This window comes from Phoenix dactylifera, chromosome 10 (genome assembly GCF_009389715.1).
Source record: "Phoenix dactylifera cultivar Barhee BC4 chromosome 10, palm_55x_up_171113_PBpolish2nd_filt_p, whole genome shotgun sequence".
NCBI lineage: Eukaryota > Viridiplantae > Streptophyta > Magnoliopsida > Arecales > Arecaceae > Phoenix > Phoenix dactylifera.
In genome coordinates this window covers 8,331,806-8,349,272 of record NC_052401.1, presented here as the reverse complement: position 1 = coordinate 8,349,272, position 17,467 = coordinate 8,331,806, and the positions used below count along the sequence as shown (strand labels likewise).

General features: G+C 48.0%; 1 long non-coding RNA gene across 1 annotated transcript; it reads left to right on the top strand.

Moving 5' to 3' along the window:
• Window positions 1-1,646: 1,646 nt before the first annotated feature.
• LOC120112192 lies at window positions 1,647-17,196 on the top strand. The gene is made up of 2 exons (XR_005513700.1): window positions 1,647-1,936; window positions 16,868-17,196. It is a non-coding gene; the product is annotated as an uncharacterized LOC120112192 (long non-coding RNA).
• Window positions 17,197-17,467: the final 271 nt, after the last annotated feature.

Below are 17,467 nucleotides of genomic sequence, written 5' to 3'. Positions count from 1 at the left end.
AACAACACCAAGCTTCCTGCTTCTAGTAGTCTTATTCATCTGTAGAAAAAAAATAGATGAAAAGATATGAGCTACACAGCTCAGTAAGTAACCAAGTACTATCTTATTGGATCAAGCATAATTATGCCAATGCAGTATTTAAGAAGCTAACAGTTATGGCAAAATAAAGTATTTTATAGATGATATACATAATCAGGTCATAAAGCAATGCATGTTCCATCAATGAAAGTTCATAAATATGAATATGCATCATATAAAATTCTTGTCATATTTCATGCTTTGAAATCCATAATTGCAATTATTCATGCTTCGAAAACTGTGCTCTCAGATGATAGTGTAGCTATGGTCACTATTATTATCCGTAACAGGGCCGTAATATTTACCAACTACTATTACCCATTGGCGGAGCCATATGCCGAGCTATTATAACCCGTTGGCGAGGGCTATAATCTTTGCCAACTATTATTCCTCGTTGGCAGGGTCTACACCAAGCTATTATAACCTGCTGGCGAGGGCCGTATGCTGAGCTATTATAACCCGCTAGCGAGGGCCGCCTGCCGAGCTATTATAACCCGCTGGCGAGGGTCGTGCATAGCAATCTGAGAGTTTATAAATCATTATTCTTTTTATTTCATAAATCTTAATCATCATAAATAGGTTGGAAAATGATAAATGGCATCATATAATTTAAAATGCGTAAACATGCCTCAAATATCATTTTTCATGCAGTCTAACATAATCATAATTTCATAACTCATACACCATCCAATATTCATAAAAGATGCTCTTTAATCAAATTCATGGATCATATGCAATCATATACTTGATCCTAATTTTGAGAAAATACATCATATCACATATAATTTCATACTTACAATTAAACAGTAATTTGAAATCAATAAGATTGTGCCAGGGTTACTTACAGCAATTTGCTTTCCAATTTCTTATGTCCGGGTGACAAATCCTTGATCACCTAAATTAATCACATAAGGGTCACATTAACCCCTATTTATTTCATAATTTTCTAATTTATCATAACATCAATTTACTTGCTTGGATCTCAAGTCCAATTTACCCAATTTGGAGCCCTTGGGCTCGATTTAGAACCAGATTGGGTTCACATAAGTCAATTGGGTCTTTAATTAAAGAATTGGGCTCGATTTTTGATTGGGTCTAGCCCCTTTCGACCAATTTGGTCTTCTGATTAGGTTATTAAGCTCAATTTCAAGTCCAATTAGGTTTTATTTTGGTCCAAGGTCAATGTGGCTCATTTGGGCTTGACTCAAGATCAGTCCAAAGTCAATTTGGTCTTAATTTAGTTGAACTAGGTTTGAATTAGACTTGATTCATATTCAATTGGGTCTGCTGAGACTAACTCAGCTTAATTGGGTTCAGACCCAACTCAATTGGGCTTAATTTGGTTCAAATTTAAACCAATTTACAATTTGGGTTCGTCCGAACTTAGCCCAATCTGATTGGGCTCGAGTTTAGTTAATTTTGGCTAAACCCGTTTTTCTTTTCTTGGGCTTAACGGGTTTCAGATCCGAACCCAGATCCGACCCATTAGGCCGGACCCGTTAGGGTCTTTTCTTTTCCCCTTTCTTTTTCTTTTCCTTTTCTTTTCCTCCTCTTCTCCTTCTCTTCTTCTTTCTTCTTCCTTCCCGAAGCTTCTCCCTTTCTTCTTCCATTTCCACCGCGATCTCCTCCCCCTCTTCTTCTCCTCTCCTCTCATGAGGCAAGGAGGCTCGGGAGGGACGGGCAACGGCCGACGGCGCCCGGCACCCGGCCTACAGCGCCCACGGTCGCGCCCACGACCGTGCCTGCGGTCGTGCCCATGGCCGCGTCGGCGTCCCACATCCCACGGCCGACGACCCGCGGCTCGCATCCCACGGCCAACGACCCACGGCGGAGGTCGGCGCCCACGGATCGACCACCGGTAAATATTTCTATTTTAGTTTATTTTATTTTATTTTTCTTCCTCTTCCTTTCTTCTTTGTTTTCTTCCTCCCCTTCTTTCTTCTCTGGTGGAGAGGAGATCGGACCAGGGAGGGCCTGACTCGTAGCCGGCGGCGCTCCCTGGCCGTTCAGCGGCACCTGCCGTGCCTGCGGCTGCAACTGGTGCTCGTGGCCGACGCTGCTCGCGGCCACCCCGGCCGACACCCGCCTTTCCCCTTTTTTTGTTTAGATCTACAAAAATTAAATTTTGAAGAAGGGCTTTACCTGCTCTGAAGGTGGTCGTCTGCCTCCTACTCCAGCGATGCGGCCTTCTGCTCCGGCGGCATGGGTCTAACACCGAGTCTTGACAAATGAGAAGAATTGTGAGAGAGAGAGAGAGAGAGACAGTGGAGGAGGAGGAAAGGGTGGTGAAATGCCTTGCCGATTGGGGCTTTTTGCAGCATGTTTAGTGATAGAGGGAAAAATGGATCGTCCAGCCCACAACTAAAAGGCCGCCTAGTTTCGGCCTAGTAAACACCAACGACGGACGACTGAATCTTCACTTCGGCTCAAGGCCAGCTTATCCTCGAAACTCCGCCGAAAGCTCCACCAACTCCAAACATTTGCTGACTCTCCCGACCAAGCTTGGGGTACCACCAAACAATCGCCGACCCGTCCCGACCAAGCTTAGGGCGCCGACCCCAGTGATATGCTTCGACTCTCGAGCTCGGGACGCTTCACTGAGCACATCCCGGATCCGGAAGGCCGAGCTACTTCCAGCACCCACCAAGCAGACCTCGTCAAACGCATGACATGACTGCTTAATGAGCTCGGCCTCACCAACAACCACACCAATGTGCGGGCCTACGCCTACCTACGTGGCCATACTTCACCACACTACCGTGTCATATCTCCATAACCGGCCAGCAGCAGTCAGACGGTACCTTGACTACTCCAGCCATATCCTGCCGTAACTGTCAACACCCTACCATTCTTAAGAACGGACTGTACCACACGTCACTAACCAGTCTGAGTTGCGCGCCATCTGGCTCAGAGCCATGCCCCCTCATGATGAGGGCTGATGGTACCTCCACCACCTGGGCCACTCCACCGAAGCTATAAATAGCTCGGTCTAGTAATTTCTAAGGGATCCCTTGGGCTGGACAAAATTTACCCCCATGCTAACTTGATCGTCGGAGGGCCCTCACCGGAACTCCACCGGTGAGGCTTTGTGCAGGTCCGCGGTCATCGCGCAGGAGGTGACTCCCGTCTTCTCTCTTCAACCACTGTCGGCTCCTTCGACTCCACCAGCGTGGTCACCCTCAGGCCAAATTTGAACCACAACATTTGGCGCTAGAGGAAGGGCCTGAGTCGTGATCACAAGGATAATGAGCCAAGGGGCTCCAAATGCATCGAGCAGCCGGAAATCAGTGCCTGACTAGTCTCTCCAAAGTCCACCTCCTGCATCACACATCCCTACAGACCAAACCTTTCAAATCCAGGTAGAGCAGTTTTATCTGCTCGCCCAGCAAGTCCAAACCCTGGCCGTGGTTATCCAAACCCTTCATCTGACTGGAGTCTCGTCAACCATCGAACTCGACAAGAAGGTCGAGGAAACGGAGCGACAAATCCAAATGCTTTGGGATCAGATCGCGGAACTCCGCAAGGAAATTGAGATCTCTCCCATCGAAGTTTTGAGGAGTATACTCCTCTTACATCCTCCCGGGCCGAGATCCTTATAGAAATTGAGAGTTGCAGCTACCTCCAATCTCCTCCGAAGATGCGATCATCCAAGTCGCAAAAGCGCTTGGGCAAGTACTGCCGCTTCCATAGAGATCATGGCCACGACACGGAGGATTGCTATCAGCTCCGTGATAAAATCAAAGTGATCGTCCGCTAAGGCCATCTGAGTCGATTCGTTGGCGGGTCAACCAATAGAGCAGAGCTTGATGGGCAGACTTTGAGACCATCTAACGAACCGACGACGGACGGCCCGATGCGGGTACTACCAATACCCAGCCTATAAGTCTTACGTTGATGCCGCCCTGACCCCAAGGAGCCGAGAAGAGGCCGCGCTCACCGGCCCGAGGCTGGGAACCCCAAATGTAAATTACTTCCTCAAGGAAGGACCTTAGCCTCCTTCAGGTCAGGGCTCTCTCCCTTAGACCGTAATCCATAATTCTCCCAAGGCATCTCTGAAGTACCCTAGGAAGCTCAGCGCATGCTTGATAAGCGCGAGTCGTATGCCGACAACTTTATAAAGTCGCCCCCGGAGCTTGCTTCGGGGTGCCCTGCAGGACTAAGCGAGGGCTCGAGAGTCTCACAACTGCAGGTACCATCTACAAAGTCACCCTTTGAGCTCAGCTCGGGGTGCCCTGCGGCGCAAATGGGGAGCAGAAGAAGAGCACCTCCGTCCGCAGGATTCTACGAGTGCACCCCTGATCTGAGTGGGGGGCATCTACAAAGCCACCCTTTGAGCTCGGCTCGGGATGCCCTGCAGCATCAATGGAGAGCCAAGGAAGAGCACCCCCGTCCGCAGGATTCTATGAGAGAGCCCTTGATTTGAGTGGGGGGCATCTACAAAGTCACCCTTTGAACATGACTCGGGGTGCCCTGCGGCGTCAATGGGGAGCCGAGGAAGAGCACCCCCGTCCGCAGGCTTCTACGAGTGCACCCCCAATCTGAGTGGGGGGGCATCTACAAAGTCACCCTTTGAGCTCGGCTCAGGATGCCCTGCGGCATCAATGGAGAGCCGAGGAAGAGCACCTCCATCCGTAGGTTTCTACGAGTGCGCCCCTGATCTGAGTGGGGGGCATCTACAAAGTCACCCTTTGAGCTCGGCTCGGGTTGCCCTGCGGCGTCAATGGGAGCCGAGGAAGAGCACCCCCATCCGTAGGATTCTACGAGTGCATCCCTAATTTGAGTGGGGGGCATCTACAAAGTCACCCTTTGATCTCGGCTTGAGGTGCCCTACGGCGTCAACGGGAAATCGAAGAAGAGCACCCTCGTCCGCAGGATTCTACGAGTTCGCCCCTGATCTGAATGGGGGGGCACCTACAGAGTCATCTTTTGAGATAGGCTCGGGATGCCTTGCGGCGTCAACGGGGAGCCGAGGAAGAGCACCCCGATCCGCAAGACGTTCAGGTAAATGTTTCTCCCCAACTTATTATTCCTAAGATGGCTTCGACCCCTCAGGTGGACTTCTAAGTCTTGAGGTGGCTTTGGCCCCTCGAGCAGATTTCTACGTTCGAGTAGATTTTTATCCCTAAACCTATTATTCCCGAGGTGGCTTCGGCCCCTCGAGCAGATTTCTACGTTCGGATAGATGTTTATTCCGGAACTTATTATTTCCGAGGTGGCTTCGGCCCCTCGGGTGGAATTTTAAGTCTCAAGGTGGCTTCAGTCCCTCGAATGAATTTTTACGTTCGGATAGATGTTTATTTCCGAACTTATTATTCCTGAGGTGGCTTTAGCCCCTCGGGTGGATTTCTAAGTCTCGAGGTGGCTTCGGCCCCACCAGCGGATTTCTACATTCAGGTAGATGTTTATCTCCGAATTTATTATTTCCGAGGTGGCTTCGGCCCCTCGGGTAGATTTCTAAGCCTCGAGGTGGCTTCGGCCCCTCGAGTGAATTGCTACGTTCGGATAGATGTTTATCTCCGAACTTATTATTTCCAATATGGCTTCGACCCCTCGAGTGGATTTCTAAGTCTCGAGGTGGCTTCGGCCCCTCGAGTGGATTTCTATGTTCGGATAGATGTTTATCCCCAAACTTATTATTCTCGAGATGGCTTCGGCCCCTCGGATAGATTTCTAAATCTCGAGGTAGCTCCGGCCCCTCGAGCGAATTTCTACGTTCAGGTAGATGTTTATCTTCGAACTTATTATTCCGAAGGTGGCTTCGGCCCCTCGGATGGATTTCTAAGTGTCGAGATGGCTCCAGCCCCTCGAGCGGATTTCTACGTTCGGGTAGATGTTTATCCCCGAACTTATTATTTCCGAGGTGGCTTCGGCCCCTCTGGTGGATTTCTAGGTCTTGAGGTGGCTTCGGCCCCTCGAGTGGATTTCTACGTTCGGATAGATGTTTATCCCCGAACTTCTTATTCCCGAGGTGGCTTCGGCTTCTCGGGTGAATTTCTAAGTCTCGAGGTGGCTTCGGCCCTTATTTCCGAGGTGGCTTCGGCTCTCGGACGAATTTCTAAGTCTCGAGTTGGCCTCGGCCCTTGAGCGGATTCCTGCTTCCAGGAGGTTGCTTGTCCCCGAACTCGCCTATGCTCCTGAGTTAACAAAAGCCCCGGACAGGCTTCTATCCTTAAAATAATTTACGATTGTTTGTCTTTTGCTCTCCTAGGTGACGCGTTCGCAAAAATGCTTTAGCGAAACTAATCTTCCAAGTGCAGGAGAATCGCATAAGTAGTAAATTCTCGGAAGTCCGAGGTCGAATCCTCAGGGAACGAAATATATGTGAGATTATTTAATATAATTTTAGATTAATTAATTCAATAAATTTGTGGATTAAGATGATGTTTTGCAAATAGAAAATAAATCAGTAAACAGAGAATCGAAGTTTGGATAGATTAAGATGGTGTAGGGATCTGGAATCCCCCTTGACAATAGTACATTCAAGATATAAACTCTACGGTTTCTGATTTAAAAGTTCAAATGTAGGATAGATCTAATCATGAAATATATTGTTTGAACACACGAACTCAATTTCTAAGCATTTGTCGTGCCAGTTATGTCTACGACAAATCAAATAATAAAGTAATCCATGCATCAATAGATATAAACCATTAAAGAACTATCTACAATATAGGCAAGCAAGAAACCAAAACATATCAAAAGATCTAAATTGAATAGAACAATAGTTTAGAGTTTACTTCAAGAAAGTAACAAGTCAAGGGTTCTCCCATCACCCTACACCTAAGGGATTAGCCGGCCATCAACATAAAAGAAAACTCCCCTGTTCCTCTTCCTTCCTTTTTTTCTTTTTATTTTCGGAAACAAGGCATCCCCTGTTTCCTTTTCTTTTTTTTTTTCTTTTCAAATGGCAGGGGGCCTCCTCTGTTTTTCGAATGAACGCCCCCCCAGCTAAGAGAACCCCTCTATATGTTGCGATGGATCCCTGATCCCACAGGATACATGGAGATGCCGAGTATGCCGGATGCGAGAAGGCCAAACGCGGGATGGGAGCTGATCACGGATCCTGGGATGCTGATTATCTTCGGATGCGGAGGGACAGCTGGATAGCAGAAACGAGAGATCGCACGCATGCAAATCGAGGCGGAAGAAGCGGATGGATCGGAAGGAAGATAGGACTCAAGACTTGGGAGATCCACACGCGGACGGCTGGAGGCACTGGGATGCGAACTCGGAAGGCTGAGACGCATTGGATGCTAGGATGAAGTCGGATCTTTGTTGGAAAATCGCTGGGAAGAGATGCGAAATGCTAGGATTCTTGCGAACGACGGGATGAACGCGTGGACTCGTATGATGTGCTGGATGGTCACCGAGCTGAAGATGAATCTTGGACTCGTGAGGCCTGGACGAATGGAGCTTGATCGTGAAGAGTGCTGGAGCGTGGAAACTTCGGAATGCATCATGGGAAGGAGCTAACGGCGGAAGAATGTGGCCCGATTGAGAAGGATCGGGATCTCTTCCACGCGGGCGGACGCGTGGGATTGAACGTAGACAGCTGCATCGCAATCTTCTTCAAATGGACGCACGGGATGAGACGAGAAGGAAGCTGGACACGCTGCTGATTTCTTTCTTTATTTTGAATTCCAATGCAGAATTCCAATGCACTCTAAGGACTGTGATGTGCAAACAAGTGTTGCTCGGGTGCAAGTGTACTTGATCAGAATAATTATGCTCCAGCATGATCAGGTTCGGAGTTATGCATCATCCCAATTTGTACCAAATACGCATCTTAACTCTGATTTACGATCATCTGCATCCAACAAAAAAATATAATATTAATACAGCACTTCTATCATTATTTGTTAGCAATAATACTAATTTAAGTGATGTGTAGATCGCACTTTTGTGCTCTCATCACACCCCCAACTAGCTTATTGCTAATCTCTAGCAATTAACGAGCAAATAATAAAATGAGAGTGCAAAAGGTGTGGTTTAACCTTTGACTTTTTATTGAAGCTAAGACATAAAACTAAGATATGTACTCACTTTCATAGGAATCACGATTGCACTTAGCACGTGCAACAAGCCGTTAAACCCCTAGGTTACCCTAGTGGACGAGTATTGTCTCGTAAAGGTTTTTAGGGATGTTACCCATAAACATCATGAATGATATGACATGAGATCCTAATAAAAATATGAAATAAATCTTAAGCTAATACACATGTAATTAATTGATATATATTTTCAAGCATGGCAACTATCAAAGCAAGAAAATATAAAAGTGTAGTGTGCATCAAATCGCATGACGTTCTCAGAGTACTAATACCTCCACCACAATAGGGCACCGCCTGAGTTTTAGGTGCACTACTCAAGTCCACAAGTATTTTCTACAATTTATTAGAACCTGATCCATCAAATTTTCAGAATATCACATGTTGTCTAAATTTGTCAAGAATGGTTCGCATGTAAAGAAAGAGCTATCAATCCCAACTAAACAACCCGGGTACACAGAGGTCCAATATAATGGAGTCAAACCAGCTATTACCACATGTCACTGGGTTCAGCCTGACCAACTCATTCATGCTTATTATTATTTTGGAGGGCCACCTACAGAGTCATCCTTTGAGCTAGGCTCGGGATGCCTTGCGGCGTCAACGGGGAGCCGAGGAAGAGCACCTCCGTCCGCAAGACGTTCAGGTAAATGTTTATCCCCAACTTATTATTCCTAAGATGGCTTCGGCCCCTCAGGTGGACTTCTAAGTCTTGAGGTGGCTTTGGCCCCTCGAGCAGATTTCTACGTTCGAGTAAATTTTTTATCCCTGAACTTATTATTTTCGAGGTGACTTCGGCCCCTCGAGCGGATTTCTACGTTCGGGTAGATATTTATCCCGGAACTTATTATTTCCGAGGTGGCTTCGGCCCCTCGGGTGGATTTCTAAGTCTCAAGGTGGCTTCGGTCCCTCAAATAAATTTCTACGTTTGGGTAGATGTTTATTCCCGAACTTATTATTTCCGATGTGGCTTCAGCCCCTCGGGTGGATTTCTAAGTCTCGAGGTGGCTTCGGCCCCTCGAGCGGATTTCTACGTTCAGGTAGATGTTTATCTCCGAATTTATTATTCCCGAGGTGGCTTCGGCCCCTCGGATAGACTTCTAAGCCTCGAGGTGGCTTCGGCCCCTCGCGTGAATTTCTACGTTCGGATAGATATTTATCCCCGAACTTATTATTTCCAAGGTGGCTTCGGCCCCTCGAGTGGATTTCTAAGTCTCGAGGTGGCTTCGGCCCCTCGAGCGGATTTCTATGTTCGGATAGATGTTTATCCCCGAACTTATTATTCTCGAGATGGCTTCAGCCCCTCGGATAGATTTCTAAATCTCAAGGTAGCTCCGGCCCCTCGAGCGAATTTCTATGTTCAGGTAGATGTTTATCCCCGAACTTATTATTCCGAAGGTGGCTTCGGCCCCTCGGGTGGATTTCTAAGTGTCGAGGTGGCTCCAGCCCCTCGAACGGATTTTTACGTTCGGATAGATGTTTATCCCCGAACTTACTATTCCCGAGGTGGCTTCGGCCCCTCGTGTGAATTTCTAGGTCTCGAGGTGGCTTCGGCCCCTCGAGTGGATTTCTATGTTCGGGTAGATGTTTATCCCCGAACTTATTATTCCCGAGGTGGCTTCGGCTCCTCGTGTGAATTTCTAAGTCTCGAGGTGGCTTCGGCCCCTCGAGTGGATTTATACGTTCGGGTAGATGTTTATCCCATGGATTTCTACGTTCGGGTAGATGTTTATCCCCGAACTTATTATTTCCGAGGTGGCTTCGGCTCTCGGGCGAATTTCTAAGTCTCAAGTTGGCCTCGGCCCTTGAGCGAATTTCTGCTTCCAGGAGGTTGCTTGTCCCCGAACTCGCCTATGCTCCTGAGTTAACAAAAGCCCCGGACGGGCTTCTATCCTTAAAATAATTTACGATTGTTTGTCTTTCGCTCTCCTAGGTGACGCGTTCACAAAAATGCTTTCGCAAAACTAATCTCCCAAGTGTAGGAGAATCGTACAAGTAGTAAATTCTCAGGAGTCCGAGGTCGAATCCTCAGAAAACGAAATATATATGAGATTATTTAATATAATTTTAGATTAATTAATTCAATAAATTTGTGGATTAAGATGATGTTTTGCAAATAGAAAATAAATCAGTAAACAGAGAATCGAAGTTTGGATAGATTAAGATGGTGTAGGGATCTGGAATCCCCCTTGACAATAGTACATTCAAGATATAAACTCTACGATTTCTGATTTAAAAGTTCAAATATAGGATAGATCTAATCATGGAATATATTGTTTGAACACACGAACTCAATTTCTAAGCATTTGTCGTGCCGGTTATGTCTACGACAAATCAAATAATAAAGTAATCCATGCATCAATAGATATAAACCATTAAAGAACTATCTACAACATAGGCAAGCAAAAAACCAAAACATATCAAAAGATCTAAATTGAATAGAACAATAGTTTAGAGTTTACTTCAAGAAAGTAACAAGTCAAGGGTTCTCCCATCACCCTACACCTAAGGGATTAGCCGGCCATCAACATAAAAGAAAACTCCCCTGTTCCTCTTCCTTTTTTTCTTTTTATTTTCGGAAACAAGGCATCCCCTGTTTCCTTTTCTTTTTTTTTTTTCTTTTCAAATGGCAGGGGTCTCCTCTGTTTTTCAAATGAACGCCCCCCCAGCCAAGAGAACCCCTCTATATGTTGCGATGGATCCCTGATCCCACAAGATACATGGAGATGCCGAGTATCCCGGATGCGAGAAGGCCAAACGCGGGATGGGAGCTGATCACGGATCCTGGGATGCTGATGATCTTCGGACGCGGAGGGACGGCTGGATAGCAGAAACGGGAGATCGCACACATGCAAATCGAGGCGGAAGAAGCGGATGGATCGGAAGGAAGATAGGACTCAGGGCTTGGGAGATCCACACGCGGACGGCTGGAGGCTCTGGGATGCAAACTCGGAAGGCTGAGACGCGTTGGTTGCTGGGATGAAGTCGGATCTTTGCTGGAAAATCGCTGGGAAGAGATGCGGAAATGCTGGGATTCTTGCGAACGACTGGATGAACGCGTGGACTCGGATGATGTGCCGGATGGTCACCGAGCTGAAGATGAATCTTGGACTCATGAGGCCTGGACGAATGGAGCTTAATCGTGAAGAGTGCTGGAGCGTGGAAGCTTCGGAATGCATCACGGGAAGGAGCTAACGGCAGAAGAATGTGGCCCGATTGAGAAGGATCGGGATCTCTTCCACGCGGGCGGACGCGTGGGATTGAACGTAGACAGCTGCATCGTGATCTTCTTCAAATGGACGCACGGGATGAGACGAGAAGGAAGCTAGACACGCTGCTGATTTTTTTCTTTATTTTGAATTCCAATGCATAATTCCAATGCACTCTAGGGACTGTGATGTGCAGACAAGTGTTGCTCGGGTGCAAGTGTACTTGATCAGAATAATTATGCTCCAGCATGATCAGGTTCGGAGTTATGCATAATCCCAATCTGTACCAAATACGCATCTTAACTCTGATTTACGATCATCTGCATCCAACAAAAAAATATAATATTAATACAGCACTTCTATCATTATTTGTTAGCAATAATACTAATTTAAGTGATGTGTAGATCGCACTTTTATACTCTCATCACTAGGCAAGGCTTAAAGCGGCCCGCGCTATCAAATGAAGCGCTACGAGCTCGCCCCACATGAGATTTATTTTTAAATTAGGGATGTACCGAACCCGGAGATCCCTACATGTACTAAGTGCAACCCCTGCTATGCGAGATGGGCCCGAGTCTGGGTTACATAATTCGGATCTTAATGTCCGAGCATGAAACAAAACAAACTCAAAACACTTATTAGAAGAAAAGGGCCTAAACAGCCAGCCTTACAAGAATAAGAATAAAAATCAATCGAAATGGACGACCTCCGCATTAGTGTCGGCTACGGCCTCCGGCTCGGTTACAACCTCGAGAGCGTTGTCCCCACCTACTTCGATGGCTTCAGCTCCAGCGCCGGCGTCAGGAACGACTGATGATCCACCCGTTGGCAGCTTCGGGGGCAATCTCCAGCCTGGCCTCGCCAATGGCTTCGGCAGTTTCTTCTTCCACCTCAGCGGCCCCATCTAGGTTTGGCTCAAGATGCTGAGGTCGACTCCAGGGCAGAACTGCTGGACTTGGAGACGACAATTGTCGAAACCCTGGCCCATGGTAGCAGTAGCCCCTTCCGCTAGTTCGACAATATACTCCCCCGACTAACGAAATTTCTCGACGGCCTCGCGGGCGGACAATTCCACCAGGCCCTTGAGCCGCCCAATCTTTAGCTCCCGCTCTTCCACCTCGCCCCGAAGGCGGACTAGAGCAGCTTCGAGCTCAGAAATACGGCTCGCCGAGGAGGAGCGAGCCCGAGAATGATCAGCCTGCATGAATTCGGGGCAAGCTGCACAGGCACCAGGCCATACTCCATCAAAAGCTCACCCACAAACTTATGCAGAGGGAATCTCAACCTTGCTTAGAGTGTATCTACGTACACCCCGACCCAACCGTTGGGTGGGTTGGTGACTCGGCCTCCGAAGTCCGGGAGCTCAAGCATGAACTCCAGAGGAATGAAGAATCAGGCTTGAACCGAGCCCAGTCCTCGTCGGTCATTAGCAAGCCCGTTCCATACGGGATTGGGCCCACCTCAAGTTCAACCTCTTCCACCTCGGAAGAAGCCGGAGCTCGCGATGGACCTACATCGAACATCGATGCCCTCGCCGGTGAGTCCATTGCCTTGGTCTTAAGATTAAAGGAAAAAGGAAAAAGGAGAAAGAAGACGAAAGACTCTCCGAGCGACTGAAAGAAGAGATAGAATGCCTACCTGAAAGCTCACCGGAAAGAGACGGACGAGCGAAGAAGGAGAATGACTTCCGAAAGAGGAAATCACAAGGTGGCGCAAAAGCTAGCAGGGAGCTCCCAAGAATGCCTGGAAGAAAGCTCCAATATCCCGGCAACGGCGGCTGAGGAAAGAAGATCAGGAGCAGGGAGAGGGTCAAGCGACGACCCTACGACCCCTTCTTCAAGCCTTATATAGGCCACTGCAGCGGCTCTGATCGGGCATCCTAAATGATCATACGGCCCGAAATTCACCACGTGGCGATCCCTAAGACGGCATCAACAAATCTCTCCGAATCGCCTCACTAATTGCTTATCATTATGGAGGGCGCTCCGGAGCTCGAAATATTGATGATTGACCTCCCGCTTTCCACCGAATGAGACGCTTCGAAGAAGGGAGCATTAATGGCCGACTCCTCATGTTCCGCCAGGCGGAATGCTTCGGGGGACGGGGAATTAATGGTCAGAACCCTCCTTGCTCCGATCCAACAACCCTCTAGAAAGGAACGCCCACGTGGAACCCTGAAAATTTTTTGTGGCAAATTTCACCCCAGAAAATCTAGTAGCTCGGACGTCCCAAGTCCGACGTCGAGCACTCGACCAAGGAGTGCACCAAAGCATATCTAGTTCGGTTCGCGCCTCTTTTTGCTTATGTAACTGAAGCACTGGACGATCAGGAGTCTGACTACTTCCATCGTTCGAGCCACAAGGCAGCTCGACCTTAGAAGTAGGGGGCAAATGATAGAGGAAAAAATGGATCGTCCAGCCCACAACTAAAAGGCCGCCCAGTTTCAGCCCAGTAAACACCTATGACGGACGACTGAATCTTCACTTCGGCTCAGGGCCAGCTCGTCCTCGAAACTCCGCCGAAAGCTCCACTAACTCCAGATATTCGCCGACTCCCCCGACCATGCTCGGGGTACCTCCAGACAATCGCCGACCCATCCCGACCAAGCTCGGAGCGCCGACCCCAGCGATACGCTCCGACTCTCAAGCTTAGGGTGCTTCACCGAGCACATCCCAGAATCCAAAAATCCGAGCTACTTCCAGCACCCGCCAAGCTGACCTCGTCAAACGCATGGCGTGACTGCTTAACGAGCTCAGCCTCGCCAACGACCACACCCATGTGCGGGCCTACGCCCACCTACGTGGCCGTACTTCACCACATTACTGTGTCATGTCTCCATAACCGGCCAGCAGCAGTCAGACGACATCTTGACTACCCCGGCCATATCCTGCCATGACTATCAACACCCTACCATTCTCAAGAACGGATTGTACCGCACGTTACCAACCAGCCTGAGCTACGTGCCATCCGGCTTAGAGCCACGCCCCCTCATGATGAGGGCTGACAGTACCTCCGCCACCTGGGCCACTCCACCAAGGCTATAAATAGCTCGATCAAGTAATTTCTAAGGGATTCCTTGGGCTGGACAAAATTTACCCCTATTCTAACTTGATCGTCGGAGGGCCCTCACCGGAATCCTACCGGTGAGGCTTTGTGCAGGTCCACAGTCATCGCGCAAGAGGTGACTCCCGTCTTCTCCCTTCAACCACTGGCAACTCCCTCGACTCCACATGCGTGGTCACCCTCAGGCCAAATTTGAACCACAACATTTAGTATTGTATGGCCACATACCTATGCTTGCTTATCATTCTAGGGCCACACATACAGATCCCTCTTATGCAGATTTATGCAGATAAAGCAGGTTGAAGCTAATGGTTAGGTTTGATGGGTTTTTCAAGTTAGCCTAACATGCCTATCGATAGTTTAAAAATATTTATTATATTATAGTTATTGAAATTAGGTATTAAGTACTGAGCAATAAACACTAGTTGTTAGTTGCTATTGTAGTTAATACTACTATTATCCATTCAAAAAAAATATTGCTATTATTATTGTCACTATTGTACTTAATATGTTATATTTATTTTTAAATAGTTAAAAATGTGGTCCCTTGACTGCAAGCGTATTGCAGTTGCCTTTTTAAATAATGCTTCCCACTCTTTGTCAACACTCTGATTAAGCAATTAACTAGATCTGGCAATCCCTCTCACTACAAGAAAAATAGGAATTAGCGACGTTTTTTTTGGCCATTAGCGATGCTTTTACGCGTCGGTAAAAACGTTCCCGACGCTATCCAAAGCGTCGCCTATGCTACAGTGGAAAAAATCTTTCTCGACGCTTTTGGAAGCGTCGGGAACTAGCGACGCTTTACCGACACCTTTTAGCGTCGGTAATTTACCGACAGTGGAAAAATTCTTCCCGGCGCACCCTCAAGCGTGGCAACCTCGTCGACTATGGGGCGGCGGCCTGGGCGATGGGTAAGCTACCCGAATACAGCGATATCACAGGCAGGGTAGTTGGCGGCGAGCTAGGCGGCGGCGGTCTAGGCGTGCATGGGGCCCCATCCTTGAAGAGCGCAGAGCAGAGCCGGAGTCGGCAACAGAGGAGCTATTCTCATATTTTTCGCTCCTGAGTTGCTTCCTTTCTTTCTCCTTTTATTCCGATCGATCCGCCGATGTGGGACTAACTTGATGGCCGTCTATCCGCGGCCTCCTTCTTGACATCTCTCTCCTTCCCTCCCTGAAATCCGACGGGCCAGAAAAGTGGGAGGAGGGAAATTTGGCTTCCGACGACGCTTATAAGCGTCGTCGGAAGCCAAGTACCCACTGGATATTTCTCAAAGACAGTTTTCTTCTTCTTCTCCGTCTATGCCTTCTCATCTCATCTCTGTCTATGCCGTCGATGCCTGCCCGCGCCGTTGAGGAGCTAGAGGAGCCGCTCCTCGCCCTGACCCCCAACCGCCTCTCAATGTTCCCAATTCGCCTCCTTCTGGACCGCCTCCTTCTGGACCGCCGAGGAGGTCGACCTCTTCGCCGACCTCCCCCACTGGCTCCACACCCTCACCCCCGACAAGCGCCACTTCACCTCTCCCGTCCTCGCCTTCTTCGCCGCCTCCGACGGCATTGTCCTCGAGAACCTCGCCTCCCGCTTCATGTCCGACATCCAGATTGCTCCACGTCCGGTGGTGGCAAAGAAGGCCCAGTGTCGAAAAAGGTTCTGACGACGCTTATAAGCGTCGTCAACTTCCAACGCTACAGGCAGCCGTCGAAAATTTTTTGCAATCTAGCATTTTTTGCCGACACTTTTTGTTAGCGTCAGCAAATAAATGTCACGCCCCCGCCTCTGCGAGGCACGTGAGGCACCTAGTGCCCACGTGGGAGCCACATGAGGGGGGAACACGGGGCTCCCCTGCCAGATATTGTCCGGTTCTGAGGCTTCACGCAAGCGTCCTTCACCCCTCCCCGGTTTTGTTTTCCACCCAAAACGCATCTGCAGGATTAGGAGACACCCGCCTCATATGCCCAGGCTCTAGAACGAGTCTTTCCGATGTGGGACTATTGGGCCTCACACCCTTCCCACCATCGGACAAGAGCCGTCCTCGGCTCTGATACCAAATGTCACGCCCCCGCCTCTGCGAGGCACGTGAGGCACCTAGTGCCCACGTGGGAGCCACATGAGGGGGGAACACGGGGCTCCCCTGCCAGATATTGTCCGGTTCTGAGGCTTCACGCAAGCGTCCTTCACCCCTCCTCGGTTTTGTTTTCTACCCAAAACGCGTCTGCAGGATTAGGAGACACCCGCCTCGTATGCCCAGGCTCTAGAATGAGTCTTTCCGATGTGGGACTATTGGGCCTCACAATAAGAGTCAGGAATTTAACATTTTTACGTAGTGTCTGGATGATTTTGATATCATATGTTGATTGAAATATGTGTTCGTACTCCAAGATATACTTCCTGTCGATAATCTTTCAGCTGTCTAAACGTTTTAGGGGGGAACTAATTTTATGGTGATGGCATTTTGTTCTTTCGCAGGTTAATAGTCTAAGACAGGAGCGGCAAATTTTGGCCTCATGCAGATCCGTTACAATTGTGACTGGTGCAAGTTCACTGAAAGATCGGCACAGAACCCCCTCCCTCTTTTTCAGATGATGCTTGTTAATATGCAAGTATTCTGTATTTTGTTTGCAAGATTTGGAGTCCATGTTTATAAGTTTTGGATATCCAGATGTTTATGAGCATGACAGTTCTTTTGCATCACACTGAATCAGTTCATAAGTAGTAAAGTGAAAAAAACAATATTCTGCACTACTGTTTTTTGTTGGATCAGTTGCTGCAAGATAACAATATACCTAGTTGTTACATTTGCTTATTGTTTAAGTAACATTTGATCTATAGCAGACCAAACTGCATTAGTTTTCTAATAGAGGAAAACTGCTGTTACGTAGCCTTTTGCTGCATACCCACACTCTCATATGATTACTAGGAAATGAGGTCTTGTTAGACCAAATATCTTTGATTAGAGAAGAACAGGAAATTTATTCTGCTTTTGCATCATCTTTCTATTACTATAAATCACTTTGCATTCAAAAGGCATCCTAAATCTATTTCATCTCAGGCTCATCTAGTTATGTC